The 14,410-nt window shown below is 37.3% G+C and overlaps 1 long non-coding RNA gene across 1 annotated transcript; it reads left to right on the plus strand.

Moving 5' to 3' along the window:
• The first annotated feature begins 317 nt into the window (after positions 1–317).
• LOC140867670 (uncharacterized) lies at positions 318–2,780 on the plus strand. Its single transcript, XR_012145229.1, has 2 exons — positions 318–456; positions 2,550–2,780. It is a non-coding gene; the product is annotated as an uncharacterized lncRNA (long non-coding RNA).
• Positions 2,781–14,410: the final 11,630 nt, after the last annotated feature.

Genomic DNA, 14,410 nt, shown 5'->3' on the forward strand with positions numbered 1-14,410 from the left:
TTTAAATTATTTTAATCCCTCTGTTTATTATTTAAATATTTTATTTATCGCTGTGACATCAAAATATTTAAGTATTAAAAATTAGCATCTTTCAAACCCGGTAAATAGAATTTAAATATTTAATTCTTGAATTTTCAAACTTTGAATGTTTGCGGGAAATTTGGAACTAAACTTTTTCATGTTATACATTAATCTACCTTCTCTTACACACAACCCAATTTAGAGCCCATCCCAAGACCTGACCCAACTCAAATCACTGGCCCAATTAAAGTGATTTACTCAGGCTCATTTAATCGACCCAGTTGCTTTCATCTTCTCCAAGCCTTAGCCGATGAGATCTTATCATTTTCTCTCCATCCTCACTTCAATCGCGATCAGCCCCTTCCATTTCAGCTTTCGACCGCCGCTATCAACCCTCCTTCCCGGCGAAGTACCCCTCCAGGCGAGCTGCACCAGGTCTTTCCTCCCTTCCTCAGCTCGATTACAGCGGCCGAGCTTCCACCGAGCCCCATTTCCGGTCTTTCACGGTTTAAGGCAAGAGTTATGGGATTTTTGGCCACCAAGTAGATTATTACGTGTGTGCTTGCTTTTCTTGTTTTCATTTCGAAATTTTTGTGTTTATCCATGCTTGCTCGATTTTCTAGCCATTTTTGGGTTGAACGAGTTTCCGCCTCGATTGTAATTGGACGTCCGAAGAGTCCAAGTTTCATTTGTTGCGTTGTTTCTTGCTTACAATCGATATATATATATATATATATATATAATGTCTTATGGTGTTGGATGGGGTTGTATTGTGAGTCTCGAATTTTGATCTTTTGCCCCCTGTTTTGATCTCTATTCTACGTTGTGACTAGCCATTGTTCAGGATCCTTTGGCGTGTCGTTCATTCTTATGATTAATATTTATAATATTTCTTGTGTTGAGTTAGTGTTTATTTGTGAGTCTTGGTTATTTTTTCCTTTTACATCAACTTTAAAATTCTTCACTGTGTTGTGCTGATGTGATTCAAATTTTTTGTGGTCTTGGATTGGTGATTTAGAGGCTGCCATGGTTGAGATGTAGCTCACATGGTAGCACCTATGGTGTGAGAGTTGGCTAGAAAATGTTGAGGCGAAGGGCTGATGATTGAATGCTAAAGGAAACGGGTTTTCTGGGATTGGGCAGAGTCTTTCTCGGGCTGGGAATCTGCTCAAGAACAGGGGCTTACGTGAGCGGGGGAATGGCTCGGGGTCAGGGGACTGTTGCTCGGTCTTAAGGGTTGTGCAAGTCTAAGGAGTGGTCTAGGTCACTGTTTAAAGGTCGTTAACATGGGAAGTCAAGGTCTAAGTGTTTGGAAGGAAGAGGAGTTTTCGAGCAGATTTTTGACTAAGTGTTGGGGGCTGTCCGGTTAGGGTCATGTAAAACAGTGTTATACCCATGTTTTTGGCTAAGGGCACGGGTTTGTGAATAGCCTAGGATTCTAGGGAGACGTCGTTTCAAGTGGGAACCAATTCGGTTAAGTTTTGGTTGAGTTCTAGGCTATTGATTGTTAAGGTGCTGATTTTTTTTTTTATGTTAAGTGTTGCTGCCTGGAAACTTTATTGTTAGAAACTATTGGATAAGATTTGTATCTCGAGGATGAATTCCTAGGTGAGTATAGAGTGCATGAGAACTGTGTTTTCAAGCAAAAGTCGTTTTGATTAAGAAACAAGCATGTTATAAGCATTGCAAATGGATTATTCGAAATATATCCTGAGTGTAAAAAGTAAAGTTTAGATTCTTAGCTATGGTTTGGCACATAAATCACCATCCTTGTCAACCATTTTTTATCATTTATTTGTGAATCGAGTAATCGAGTAAATATTTTCAAAGAAAGTCATTTTCATAATTTTCATGTTGAATCTGTGAATCAAGTCAAGAAAGAATTGAAAGAAAATATTTTATGAACGAAGTAAGATGAGTCTGACTACATTTATCACGTGTTTGGACGAGTTAAGAGACGTCTTTGCTTTTCTTACCAAAATAATCATGTGTTTGGACGAGTTAGGAGACGTTTTTGCTTCCCTTACCAAATTTATGGGTTTGGACGAGTCGAGAGAAATCTTGGCTTCCCTTACCACTCACAGGGCAAGACAAGTTGGGAGACATCCTGACTTCCTTGCGGCATAGTGCACTACAGCCATGATCATGATCGAAAGTACAGAGTCACAATCAAGGATCTAAGTTTATAGCTACAGTTACAGTTACAGTTTATATGTTCACAGTTCAGTTTATCAGTTTACATCTTATATTATCAGATTACATTTCAGTTTATCTGTTCTCAGTTCAGTCCTTTATGTCTCCTATTCAGTCTTGTTATGCATTTGCAGTTTATGTTCAATTTCAATCTGTTAGATTCAGTCTTGCATGCGATGATTTCAAGTTACTCTCTTTGCTAGAGGTTCAGTTAAGAAAAGAAAATGTATTTTCATTATAAGCTATTTTTAATGGCGTGTGCATGTATATTTATTATTCGTTATTCCCCCATATTCTTGCTGGGCCCCTAGGCTCACTACATCTACTTGGTGCAGGTATAAGTTATTATTGAGATCGAGTGCAAGATTATCAGGTGAACTGCAATGCGGGCACGACACATCCCTCCGACCTATGCTAGTCTTCCGCAAAAGTTCATTTTAACATTTTATAGTCTTTTATTTTGTTACTTGGATTAATGTAAACGTAAAGATTTATTGATCGTCTTTGGGCATGTAAATATCAAATTATATGACTTATGGACGTTTGGAAGGTCGAATCTTTTTTTCTCTGATTCCCGTTCTTTTCTCGGTTTAGTTTATTTAGTATTGTTGGTCGTAATTTTTTTTCTAGTTGCTGTCTGTGACAGGCGGGTTTGACTATAAATGATAGGTCATGCCAAATTTTTTTGAAAAATCCGTATTTTATTTAGTTTAATTTAAATTAAAGTTAGGGTCGTTTCAGTTGGTATCAAAGCATGGTTCTGATTTGGGTTGTGCCTACTGCCGGTTGCAAGAAACTCGAGAAATCTCACCTCAAAGTCTGTAAGTTTAATGAATTTTATGTGTTAGTCATACTTGAATTGATACTTTAAATATTTGATGTCTTTTTTTATTTAAAAAAATAAAATAAATATTTTCAAAACTAGATGTTTAATTTATTTAAATGTGTAGCTCAGTGTTTATTTTCGTTTAAAAAATTTGTTCTAGTAGTTTAAAGTGCACCATTTGACTGTTTATTTTTATAGCATGCGGTTCCAAGTTAAACGGAGTTGGTGTACCAATATTCCTTCCAAATTTAGACAGTACGTGGTTGTTGTTTGAGTTATTAGGTAGTGTTAGCAATTTTGATGAGATTGTAGGAGTTTGTTGGGAAACAATAAACTTACGTATTTGGAGATATTAATTGTGTGTCATTATTGTAAGTTGTTTTCTTATAACTGGATTTTAATCGGGTACAACTAAGTGAATAGGCTATTTAGGAATTTCTAGACATGTGTTTAGTCAGTTAAGTTTATGAATAGAACTCATGTGAAGACTTGAGATACGAACTTGGTTTTATATTATTATGGATAGTTGAATTTTCCTTGTTTATTTGGGCAAATATGATTTTTGGGAAGTGGTAAGTCGGTTACTACCTTTCAATTTTGTGAACTATTATTCCAACCATTAATTTTCTTGTCCTTCAATTGTGCTTGCATCCATTGCAACATATACTTTTGAGTATCTGAAATTTCATTGCACTTCCTTCGAGCATTTATGGATTCGTATGACATTAATCAACGTTGAATTCTGCCACTTTGGCATTGGTTGAACTTTTTAATAAAATCTTGTTAATGTTTCACACTTCTTGAAATTTTTCCTGCGGTTCTAGAGCCACATGTTGCTGTGAGTGAAATTCACTTTTCTTTTTGGTAATCTACTCAAGTTGTGTGGCTGACATCTGATTTTATTTTGAGACCGTTGTTTTTCCCTGATTATTAACTTGTGTGGACTTCTCTCGACCGAAGTCACACCGATTACTCTTAATTGTTCTTGGATTTTTTGAGCATGATTTCATTATCCATGTATGAATGATCACGAGATTTATATTTTGTTGACTCATATTCATTATTCATGGAGCCTCCATTATTATTCATTCATTCCTAGAATTGAATTATGAGTGAGTTGTTTTCACTTATCTAGATTTTTATTTTCAGCTAGTTTGTTTGTAATGCTTGCATTATTTAATTTCATATTCAGCAACATAATTTGTATGTCTGTTTCCTTTCATGATCCATCATGATGAGGATTTGGGTGGATCATAATTTCAATTTTTATTTCAAATTCTTGTGTAGAGAATTGGCTCGTAGCCGCATAGTAAGCATTTAAACCGATGAGATTTAGAATTTATACTAGATAAAATCTTAAGTTATTGTAGTGATCCGAGGAATGATGACTACTAATTATATTTAGTTATAGCGAGTAGACTGCTAGTAGTGAATTAATTGAATAAGTTGTTTCAATTTTAAATAGGATCGTTAAGAGTAAACAAATGATTTTGGTAAGCTGAATTGGTGAACAGTTGCGAGATAGGAAATAAAATTGTCCTAGAGACTTTTGGGTACTTTACATTTGAATTCTAAGATTTTGTGAATGTCAACCGGTAAGTCTATTGCACCAACTATGGGAACAAAATGACGAATAGAATATTCAGGAAATTTTTCGGATAAGCTGTAGATTTATTTATAGGTGAAATGCTAAGGTACTTGAGGAACAATGAGAAAACATTTTCAATCGAATTACAAACTCTTCAAGGTGCCTAATTGGATACTAAGTTCTTGACATATGAATTCAGGTTGTACATATAATAATTTGAAAATTTTGGATTTTCAGACTTGCTGTCGAGTCGAACTAGGGATTTGAGATATGTCTTCAGGAAATATATAAGAATTATTTGGTGCTTAGAGACGATCTAATCCAATAAATTGATTATAGCTCGTGGTATATTTTTATTTGATGTGTAAATATGGATTTATTAATCGTTGCGTCTGGGATAGAAAATGTGGTTAAATATGTTGGAAAATTTTAATTAAGAATTTGACTTTCGAGAGAATCAAAGATGCTAGAGATGAACGTATAACTTGGAGAATGGATAATTGGGATCTGTTTAGTTACCTATTTGGATTCTATATGTTATCGGTTAATACCTTGAGACTGAACAACAGTGGATTTTATGGTTATATTTTCTTATCAAGGATTAAATTTATTTATTTATAGAAATGGGTCAGATCTATATCGTATTTTAAAGGTCTAACGAGGTAGAATTGTATAGTTCCTTTAGCTATCCTATTTAGAAAAGTTTAGTGTTAATTGCTAAATATTTTGAGGACTTGTGAATTTTTTAAGAGCTCGAGTCGTATATTATATGAGTTAAGTTTAATTGTTAAATAGATGTTAATCATAGCTTCGTTGTTAGAAAGTTTTTAAGTTATGGTCGATGTCGACATAAATTATTTATTGGTTAAATAAGCTCTATTGCTTGGAATCCCGACGTAGGATATAAGGTTAAAAAAATGTGTGAGTTGTGCAGTAACATAAAGATCTAGGAATTTGTAGGGTGAAATTATTAGTGCGGTAGGATGACGTATTTAAGTTGATAAATTTAGATCAACAGTAAATTTGAGGAGTGATAAAATCTCATTGAGGATAAGACCACTTGAGAACATGTAAGAATTGTAAATTTTATATTGCAATAAGAGTTAGTCAGATCTTTGATGGTACAAATATCAATAAGCATCAGAGTGCGCATCGGAAGCTGATTTGGGCCAACTCATGTAGGTGCAAAGTTAGAAAATTTAGTGTTGATTTGGTCTAAAGTATTCAAACCTAGTTAGTAAGTCTTGAATTTCGAGAACGAAATTCCATTTAAGGGGGAAGGAATTGTGACGCCTAAAATCCATTCTACTAAATCGCATGCATTAAATCAAATAAATATTAGGATTATTATTTTTAGGTTTAATTGATTTAAATTTTTTATGTGAATTACGTGTTAATAAAATATTTTATTATTTATTCAAATAATTTTTATTGTACTAACTATTTAATTAATGTTTTTAATTGTTTAAGTTTATTTGTCAAAATAAGTTTTTATTTTGCAACTTAATTGTTTTAATATTTTAAAAGTTTTAAGGTTTTGCTTGTTTAAATGATATTAACTACTTTGTTTACTTATTTAAAAGTTACTTGAGCTTATTGGATGATTATTTAAATGATTTTAACTATTAAAATTATTTATTTAAATATTGTGATTGTCCAATTTATTTATTTTAAATAACTTAAGTTTAGCGGTTAGTCGTTTTAAATTATTTTAAATGTCTAGCTTATTTATTTAAATTCTTTTTAACTGTCCAAATCATTTTAAAGGTTTTTATTTCCGCTTGTGTATTTATTTGAATGACTTTTTAATCATTCGTCGAGTTTGTTTAAATTATTTTAATCTCTCTTTTTATTATTTAAATATTTTATTTATCGCTGTGACATCAAAATATTTAAGTATTGAAAATTAACATCATTCAAACCCGATAAATAGAATTTAAATATTTAATTCTTGAATTTTTAAACTTTGAATGTTCGCGGAAAATTTGAAACTAAACTTTTTCATGTTATACATTAATCTACCTTCTCTTACACACAACCCAATTTAGAGCCCATCCCAATACCTGACCCAACTCAAATCACTGGCCCAATTAAAATGATTTACTCAGGTTCATTTAATCGACCCAGTTGCTTTCCTCTTCTCCAAGCCTTAGCCGATGAGATTTTATCATTTTCTCTCCATCCTCACTTCAATCGCGATCAGCCCCTCCCATTTCAGCTTTTTGCCGCCGCTAGAAGCCCTCCTTCCCGGCGAAGTACCCCTCCAGGCGAGCTGCACCAGGTATTTTCCTCCCTTCCTCAGCTCGATTACAGCGGCCGAGCTTCCACCGAGCCCCGTTTCTGATCTTTCACAGTTTAAGGCAAGATTTATGGGCTTTTTGGCCACCAAGTAGATTATTACGTGTGTGCTTGCTTTTCTTGTTTTCATTTCAAAATTTCTGTGTTTATCCATGCTTGATCGATTTTCTAGCTATTTCTGGGTTGAACGAGTTCCGCCTATGTAGTAATTGGACGTCCGAAGAGTCCAAGTTTCATTTGTTGCGTTGTTTCTTGCTTACAATCGATATATATATATATATATATATATAATGTCTTATGGTGTTGGATGGGGTTGTATTGTGAGTCTCGAATTTTGATCCTTTGCCCCCTGTTTTGATCTCTATTCTATGTTGTGACTAGCCGTTTGAGGATTTCAGGCTCCTTTGGCGTGTCGTTCATTCTTACGATTGATATTTATAATATTTCTTGTGTTGAGTTAGTGTTTATTTGTGAGTCTTGGTTATTGTTTCCTTTTACCTCAACTTCAAAATTCTTCACTGTGTTGTGCTGATGTGATTCAAATTTTTTGTGGTCTTGGATTGGTGATTTAGAGGCTGCCATGGTTGAGATATAGCTCACATGGTAGCACCTAGTGTTGGAAAACTGGCGAGTTCCCAGACCAATTACGATTGATACCCGGTGCAGCGGAAGTTTAAAAATTTTTCATGGAACGTTTCCATGGTATGGGTATCAACCGTTCATCGATTGAATTACGTGTGTGTAAAATTTAAATAACAGTTATTAAATTTTACCTTCAATCTCGCAACGAGATTACTGGACACCAACAGATTTTATCTGCTCTTGTTGTCTCTCCCTGGAACCGATGAACTCCTTCAATCAGGTCCACGAACAGAGGTTTAATCCCTCTGATAGATTGCACTAGAAAATCTATCAGAAGTTTTCTGCGAAGAGAATAAACGAATCTGATTCGTTATTCCTTACTGCGATTCAAAATCACAGACCGGAATTTCTCTGTGACAGAGCAAAGGGGCGGCCGAAATATTATTTGAGAGGAACTAGGGTTTTCGATTTTTGCTCTCAAAAATTATGACCTGTTGTGTGTAATTTCTGTACTGAAATAACTTATTTATAATGCAGGCCACTAACACCTTAGGGCCCATTAGTCATAAGCTGGGGCCCGACAAGCAAAGCCCGCTCGTTCAGAAATTAATATAAAATTCATCGTGACTCCGATTGATAAACCGATTTTACCAATGTGCACAGAAACCATTTCTGCACGTTTTAAAGTCAAAATAAATTTTCCTGAATCCGAATTCAGTGGTTTCCAAAAATGTCCATCCCTATGTCATTTTAGGAAATCCTACTCCCTTACTCTTATTTAAGAAGTCCAACTCCTTAGTTCATTAAATTTAACTCTTTAAATTTAACTATCTCAACGGGGATTAAAACTCCATTACACTGTGTGACCCTCAATGGTTCAGGGATACAGCTAGCCGTGGGCTCACAACTCCTTGTGACTCGGAACAACGATTTCCGACTTGCCCAACGAATCATGGTAAAGCGCCTAGCAACATCGCCCCATGATTCCCTAGGTATCACTGATAGTGCCTACAAGAACCAGTAGATTTTGGTTAGCGTACAGTACGGTCCCTTCATCCATATATCCCGATCGAATCAACAACCATTGGTATATCGAGAGTCGCTCAAGATTCGATAACTATGCAATGCATCTTGAAGATCAAATTAGTGACATCGCATGTGCTACTAAGAAACCATTTCTTAAATCACATCAAGTACTCTGGCCAGAGATTTGTCACACTAATATCTCCTCAGATCGCATAGGATATCCACACTCGCAAGTATATGGTGAATCCTTGACAACAATGCATTGACTCCTATATGTGTCGTAACTGTACCCAATCTCGACACCTGATGACCCCCTCAGAGTCGGTAAACGAGTCAAAGCATAGTACTAGCATATAGAGTCTCCATGATGTTTCAAGTCGTAAGGACTAATGGTGTACAACCAAAACCGCGGACTTTATCCACTCGATAAGTGATAACCACTTGGAAAGTCCGGATAGGGTAGTTCGACTATTCATCCTATGAATATCCATTTGCATGCTTCGAACATCTCCATGTTCCCTACCAATGAAACGTGGTACTCCGCATCGCAAATGCTAGTCTCAAACTCGAGCGATCCTTATCCTTATTATCGGACGGCTCAATCGACTAGGAACGGTTTTAGAATATACAGTGACTATAAGATGTATTTCATGATAGACATCTCCATGTTCTACCACATCTTACATACACTATAGTATATTCAAGGTCTTTATCAAAACAACAATAGTATATCACAATATAACAATATGAAGTAATATAAAGTCATTGCCATAAAAGTGTAAATAATATTAAACAAAAGATTGTTTATACAAAGAGTCAACAAAGCCCATAGCCACACAGTTGGCTCACTGGGCACCCACTCTTACAATCTCCCACTTGCCCTATAGCCAACTAGTCATACTACGTAGACCCATTGCTTCGCGATGTTTGTCAAACAATGGTCCTGGCAAAGGCTTAGTAAGTGGATCAGCGATATTGTCTGCAGAGGCCACTCGTTCGACACTGATGTCTCCTCTTTCCACAATCTCCCGGATTATGTGGTATTTCCTCAGTACGTGTTTGGATCTTTGATGAGACCTTGGTTCCTTTGCTTGAGCAACGGCACCCGTGTTGTCGCAGTACACCGGGACTGGACCAACAAATTCAGGAATGACGCCCAACTCTTGGACGAAATTCCTCATCCAAACGGCCTCTTTAGCAGCAGCTGATGCTGCAATGTATTCAGCCTCAGTGGTGGAATCCGCTGTGGTGTCCTGCTTGGAACTCTTCCAAGAGACAGCACCGCCATTGAGCATGAACACAAATCCAGAGGTTGACTTCGAGTCATCCACATCACTTTGGAAGCTAGAGTCGGTATAGCCTTCCAGTTTGAGTTCTCGTCCTCCATAAACTATGAACATATTCTTAGTCCTTCGCAAGTACTTAAGAATGTCCTTCACGGCTTTCCAATGCATCTGACCAGGATTAGACTGATATCTGCTCGTGACACTCAGAGCAAATGCTACATCCGGTCTGGTAGATATCATCCCATACATGATACTACCTATAGCTGACGCATATGGTACATGTGTCATATTCTCTATCTCTGCATCAGTCTTGGGACACATAGACTTGGATAGAGAAACTCCATGACACATGGGTAGATGTCCTCTTTTGGACCCATCCATTGAAAACCGTTTCAATATGGTATCGATGTAGGTTGATTGAGTGAGTCCTATCATTCTCTTAGATCTATCTCTATAGATCTGAATCCCTAGAATGTAGGATGCCTCACCCAAATCCTTCATCGAAAATCTACCTGATAACCATATCTTCGTTGACTGCAACATCCCTACATCATTCCCAATGAGTAGGATGTCATCAACATAAAGTACTAAGAATGTCACCGCATCCTTAACTACTTTCTTGTACACGCAAGGTTCCTCCGGGTTCTTGATGAAACCAAAATCTTTTATTGTTTCATCAAATTTCTGGTTCCAACTTCTTGATGCTTGTTTTAGACCATAAATTGATCTCTGAAGCTTGCATACCTTATGCTCGCTTCCCATGGATGTGTACCCCTCAGGCTGCTTCATATAGATTTCCTCCTTAATGTCTCCATTAAGAAAAGCAGTCTTCACATCCATTTGCCATATCTCATAGTCATACCATGCAGCTATGGCAATTAGGATTCTTATGGACTTGAACATTGCAACTGGTGAAAAGGTTTCGTCATAGTCAACTCCTTGCCTTTGAGTATAACCTTTCGCCACCAATCGCGCCTTGTAGGTCAATACCTTACCATCAGGCCCAAGCTTTCTTTTGTAGATCCATTTGCACCCTATCGGAACAATTCCATCGGGAGGATCTACTAAAGACCAAACTTGGTTTGTATGCATCGAATCCAATTCTGACTGCATAGCTTCAAGCCATAAATTCGAATCCGCATCAGAAATTGCTTCCTTGAAGTTTCTTGGATCACATCCAATGTCGGGTTCATCTTGATCCCCTTCAAGAAGAAGACCATATCGAACTGGAGGTCTAGAAGTCCTTTCGGATCTTCTAGGTGCATGCGTGTCCAGCAATGGTTCCTGAGGTGTAGGATCGTTATTTTGTATTTCGGGTTCTTCTCGAACTTCTTCGAGTTCCATCATCTCGCCTTTCTTATCCAATAAGAACTCCTTCTCCAAGAAGGTGGCATTCCTAGAAACAAACACCTTTGTTTCAGCAGGATAATAGAAATAATATCCGATTGAATTCTTCGGATACCCTACAAAATAACATAAGCTGGATCGACTATCCAACTTATCTCCCACTGTCCGCTTCACGTAAGCAGGACATCCCCAAATCCTCAAGTACGAATACTTAGGAGCTTTGCCATTCCATAACTCGTATGGTGTTTTGTCCACTGCTTTAGTGTGGACGTTATTCAACAACAATACCGCCGTTTCAAGCGCATAGCCCCAAAACGAAGGTGGAAGCTCAGTGAAGCTCATCATGGATCGAACCATGTCCAACAAAGTTCGATTACGACGCTCCGATACACCATTAAGCTGTGGTGTCATAGGAGGAGTCCACTGAGAGAGAATCCCATTCTCTTTTAGATAGTCCAAAAACTCGGTACTCAAGTATTCTCCACCTCGATCCGATCGAAGTGCTTTAATACTTTTACCTAGCTTGTTTTCTACTTCAGCCTTGAATTCTTTGAACTTTTCAAATGCTTCAGACTTATATTTCATTAAATATAAATACCCATACCTAGAATAATCATCAGTAAAGGTAATGAAGTAGGTGTGGCCATGTTGAGTCCCTACTCTAAATGGACCACAAACATCTGTATGGATCAAATCCAACAGATTTTGACTACGCTCAGGCTTCCCCTTAAAAGGAGATTTAGTCATTTTCCCTTTTAGGCAGGATTCACAAGTAGGTAGAGAGTTAATATCAGACATATCAAACATGCCCTCTCCCACTAGCTTGTTCATCCTCCTTGAGGAAATATGACCTAGTCTAGCGTGCCATAGGTTTGCCGGGTTTTGACTATCGATTTTCCTTTTGTTTGTTGTTGCCGGTTTGTCAATACAATTCACTGGAACGTCTTTTAGTTTTAAATTATATAGATCGTTTTCAAGTTGTCCATTTCCAATTAAACATTCATTCTTGTAAATACTGCAAATCCCATTCACAAAATTACAAGAATAACCATCTCTATCAAGCATAGAAATAGAAATAATGTTTTTAATTAAATCTGGCACAAATAAAACATCTCTCAACAATAATTTAAAACCGTTCTGCAATATCAAACAAACATCTCCAATGGCCGTAGCTTCAACTCTGGAACCATTCCCGAGCCTCAGCTGGGTCTCACCCATTCTAAGCCTGCGACTTCTTGTCATCACCTGCAAATCATTGCAAATGTGAGATCCACATCCGGTATCCAATACCCAAGAAGTTGTATTAAGTGACATGTTTATTTCGATATAGAACATACCCTTTGCAGTTCCCAACTGCTCAAGATACTCCTTGCAGTTGCGCTTCCAATGACCCGGCTTCTTGCAGTAATGGCAAACATCCTTGGATTTTCCATTGTTTGAAGCCTTTGTCTTTTGCTTCTTCTCGGGTTCCACTTTCTTGGGTGGGGCAGAACGTTTCTTGCCCTTCATACTTGGCCCCTTCTTTGCAGAAGATGAGGAGCCCACCAAGAAAGCTGGCTTATCCTTCTTAAGTGTGGATTCATATGTAACGAGCATATTGACCATCTCTTCAAGGGTGGCCTCTATCTTGTTCATATTAAAATTTATCACGAATCCATCAAATGAGGAAGGAAGAGATAGAAGCAACAAGTCCACATTGAGTTCATGCTCCAACACCAAATCAAGGGTCGCTAACTTCTGTATGAGCCAAATCACTCGTACCCCATGATCACGGACCGAAGTCCCTTCACGCATGCGGCACGTCATCAACTCCTTAACAGTAGAGAACCTTTCAGCCCTCGACTGAGCCCCAAAAAGTTCCTTGAGTTGCGTGTGAATGTCAGCAGCATTCACCGTGTCCTCAAATCGCCTCTGGAGTTCATCAGACATCGAGGCTTGCATATAGCATTTGGTCTTGATGTCATGGTCACACCATGCATCAAGTTTGGCCAATTCCTCCGGACTTATGTCAGCTGGTGCTTCCTTCGGAGGTGCTTTCTCTAACACGTAGAGCATTTTCTCCGAAGTTAAGACAATCTTCAACTTCCGGAACCATTCCGTATAGTTGGCGCCAGTCAGCTTGTTTTGTTCGAGGATCGAGAATAAAGGATTTCGCGAATTCATTGTATGAAATACTGAAAAGGAAAACAGACATATATCAATGATTGTTTAACAATTTACTAAGACATAAAATAGGCGAATTTAATTTTATGAATCTCACTCCCACTATTTTAACGATTTCACCACCCTCTAGTGAAAACGGGAAACTTTTTCCTTAGTGAGAACATGGAGTCCAATTGACAAACTTATGGTCCCGAATAATATCAGCCAACCATAATTCTCAAAAGGTAGAGCCCAATTGCTTCCAAAGCAACCCCCATGTATTTACCTCATGTCCAATAAGGGCCCAATAATATGACGCCGTTTAAAGTGACATGTCAAGATGACCCATCAATATTAAGTTGTGATGGACGGTCGCCATGTGGATCCCCCAATAATATGAGCCGATCCCATGGGAGTTCCACCCAACTTACAACATTTGTCGATCCAATGTACAGCTTTCCGACGGACGGGCCCCCCCAATAATATGAGCCGGACCGTATCCGCGGGTAGCATCACATACATTGACCGTTGATGGAAGGTAGGAACATTTAAACAATATTTAAATTTCCTTTATTTATCTTGATATAAATTTTAAATCATATTTAAAATGAGGGATTTTATTTATAAAAATATTTGTCTCATCATATTTAATTTATTGCATGCATTGCCGGATTCACGCAATTTATGTCTAAACATGCATACAATCATAATATCACATATTATATAGGATGATCGATTCCATTTCTAATTGACCCGTGGTTGCCAATCACGGGTCTTAGTCCAATCCTAGGTAATATGCAGTATGCAAATGCAATCCTATTACATATGCTTCCAATTTACATTTCTTCAGTCTTCATTGTCTGCTGGGCCCACCATCTTCAAATCTTGATCTCCCACTAAATCTAATGTATTTACAATAAATAACAATGACAAGTAGGGGATACATTTTTAGGGGGTGGGAACGGGCTATAAACCAAGCCCACTTTTATTATATATGACATTCATATCGGGCCATAAACCAGGCCCATTAATAAAACCAACAACAATAAAGACAAAATGTAAATTCCTAACATACACCTACAAAATTGGTCATGGCAATCG

Source organism: Henckelia pumila, chromosome 4 (genome assembly GCF_033568475.1).
Source record: "Henckelia pumila isolate YLH828 chromosome 4, ASM3356847v2, whole genome shotgun sequence".
Lineage (NCBI taxonomy): Eukaryota > Viridiplantae > Streptophyta > Magnoliopsida > Lamiales > Gesneriaceae > Henckelia > Henckelia pumila.